This window comes from Gavialis gangeticus, unplaced genomic scaffold (assembly GCF_001723915.1).
Source record: "Gavialis gangeticus isolate Ggan-Ray unplaced genomic scaffold, GavGan_comp1, whole genome shotgun sequence".
Taxonomy (NCBI): domain Eukaryota; kingdom Metazoa; phylum Chordata; order Crocodylia; family Gavialidae; genus Gavialis; species Gavialis gangeticus.
In genome coordinates, this window is record NW_017729014.1 from 16093206 (window position 1) to 16096603 (window position 3398).

Sequence of the window (3398 nt, forward strand, 5' to 3'; positions counted from 1 at the left end):
GAATCATCAGAGCCCAGTGGTTGTCTAACCTACACTTGGAAGCTTCCAGTGATGGAGGTTCCACAAACTCTTCAAGTAATCTTTTCCAGTGCTTAACCTAATCTAATTGGTAGAAAGTTCTCTCTAACATAAATTTCCCTTGTTATAATTTCATCCTATTACTTCTTATCCTGTTGGAGATGGAAATGGAGTTGGTCACCATGCTTTTTGTATCTGAAGACTACCAAATCCCCCTTGCTTTCCTCTTCTCCAGAATAACCCATTCCCTTTTTTTCCAAATGATTGTCCCATTACGCTTCCTAGAGCTCTAATATAATTGTTGTTGCTTTTGTCTAGATTCCCATTGTCCATGTCTTCCTGTAAGCACAGTGCCCCAAGCTGGATGGAGTATTCCAGGTGCCGGCCCTCCCCCCACGCTGAATGGAGTACAAAATAATTTACCTATGACTTGCATGCATCTGCTGGTTTTACATCCCAGAATGCTAGTGGCATACTATCGTGATCCATTTCAACTCCTGGGGTCTTTTCTGTAACTTAGCCTGTCACTCTCCATTTTAGTTTTGGGCATTTGATTAGTCCTTCATTGTACTTGTCCTTATTGAATTTCATGTTCCAGGCCGCTTGTCTTATTCCCCCCTTTTCTAATTCTAGCCTTGTGAATGTCTGCTATCCACCCAATATCATCTCAAATTATGATACTAACACTTGCAAATACTAAAGTACTTAATCTTAACTGTAATCCTTGCTCTGTCATTACAACACGTGTTCTGAGAACACCTCTGCTACCTCAGGCAATAATGCAAAGGACAGCTGAGAATGAGTTTTCAGGGCAGGCATGAATTTCACCCCAAATCCCTAGGCTTGCCCTAGGATACAAGGCCTATTTTAGAACAGGGACTTGAACCCCATGTCCCCCAGCTTCCAGGAAATTGCCTTTGGGGGATCTAGGACAAGTCATTTTTACACCCATGTTGAAACTGTTCCATGTTGGGCCAGACTCCAGCCTGGTAGCAAGGACACCTGGCTGCCTGGTACATGCAAGTTGTTTTCAAGTCCTCACTCCAGCCCAAAGCCTGACATTTCCTTCTCATTCTCAGGCACCTAACCCATGCGACATACTGTTTAGGGGGCATGGACACTGGCCTCCAGCTCTGAAAGTACCATGCAGCTACAAGTCTCTTTGATCCCTTTGGGGATTTAAAAAAAAATAGATAAGATAGTAGTGTTATTTTAAAAATAGATTCCAGCCTAGGGCTTGCTTATCCTAGTGGTGGGGGTGGGGAAAAGAAAAAAAAATCCCACAGCTACACCAGTAAAACCGCTCTCACACCACTCATTCCAGAATAACAGCTCTTATTTAAAACACTATAGCTTATGGTGTTTTTCAAAGCAATGAGAGGGGGGAAAAATTAGCCTAAAATGTGTAAGAGCATCCTCCTCAGGGAGAGTTTTAGCAGCAGAGATATGCCAGTTCCTTTCCCTGCTTAGACAAGCCCCTAAAAAGGATACAAGTCCCTGGGAAGAAATGCTCACATTCCTTCCATTCCTACATTATCCTTTTCATGGGCTGTAACTTGCTACATGGATTAAATCTTATTTGGGGTTTTAATTTCAAAATCCATAAGGAAGCATAAACAACAATACTGTCAGAGATAATAAATGGAAAAAAAATCCCTGCTCACTAGCAATTCCCTACCATCCCAAACTGTGCAACTTCCACTGGCTTATAGCAACTGCCAGGGGTATTTATGGTTCAGAAGGGCTTCCCTTTTTATTAGCAACTTGTCAAGGACAGATGGCAGAGCAAACTGGAAACTAAGCCTGGAGCTTTTAATGCCCCCATAGCAGCACAAGCCTGCCCCACAGTCTACTCCAGTGCACAGGTAGGCTCTGACTAGTGATTGGGGTGGGGAACAGTTTTTCAGATTGTAGCAACACAAGCTGAGACACTTTGCAGAGGCCTGGTTGTCAAAAGGGGCACTCGGCTCTTTCAGATTAGGGACTTTATGTTTGTGAAGCTGCCTTTGGCTGCCCCATTCCAAAGCAGTATGCAGGAAGAATGAGAAAGCTGCCAAGAGACTGGCTGGAATATAGAAAGGGCCAAAGCAGAAGACGGCAAAGAAGAGGACTGCTACTGAGGCCAAGGCATCATGGCATTGCACCTCTCGCTCCATCTCAAATGATGAGATGCGACTTAGCTTTCATTGCACCGCTTCCCCCATTCCAGTCTGAGATACTAGGAACAAGGAACTTTAATTGGATCACTATTACTGGGCAATACTGCTGAAAAGGAGTTTAGAGGCTGCAAAGAAATCCCCAAAACTTGGCAAATATTCAAGAGACCCATCACCAGATCACTGTAAAAGTTAAGTGCAGGCAGCACATACCTGGTGAGAAACCCAAGTAGAGAAATGCTATGCATCTGAGTGCATGAAGAGCAATAAATCACACTCATCTGTATCTAAGCACCCTGAAAGCCACCCCCCATCCATCCCAAAGTCAGTGGTCAGAAGCTTAGAAGAACTGTTATTTTCTTTTAAGAGGCTGGAAACCAAATCTCTTCTTATGCAAGACATATTACCTAAAGTGGTGATGAAAGCTCTCTCACAGATTCTAGTCACATAGCTTTTAAAAGGGAATAGTAATTTTTACTATTACTCACCCCACCCCCACAACCATTGGCTAGAACATCAGTTCAAAGCTATTAACTGAGATGAGTCACTTGCCTCAATTTAAAACTACAACTGCTGCAATTTATTCATTTATCTCATTCGAGGTTCAGGCATTTTTCCCCTAAAGCTTAAACATGGCGATATAGCTTACAAGACATGACCGCAATTCAGAGACTGACATCAAGCAGTTTTAATACAAAATCCAATACTTTAATGAAATTAGAGCGCACGGGAGGATAGACCAGCTCAGATATACCACTAAAACGGATACTGCTGGGCTGCATACAATTTTTCAAACACCTTCTGTTTTTAAACAAGCAAGCAGATTGACAAACTACCATTTTCTTCAGAGTGTCAAAGATCCTGAGTATAGTTATTCAAACCACATAAAATGTATATATATGAAACTTCTATTTACGAGCTGGTGGCCTGCACGCAGCATTGCACGGATAAAAAATATACTACTTTCAATACATGGAGCTAGATACTTTCACATTTATCAGAATTTCTACACAAGTTTTAAACTGAGCGTTCAAGTTTTGAGTTTTCAGTATATAGCCTTCACTGGTATGAAACAAATGCTTATTTTACATTGTGAATAAAGTGTAAGGGCTAGTAAGGCCATTTTCCCGTATTGTACTGCTCAACACTGCAAAATATATACACATGGAGAACCTAATATAGGCACCAATTCTACAAAAAAAAAAAAAAAAAAAAAAAAAAAAA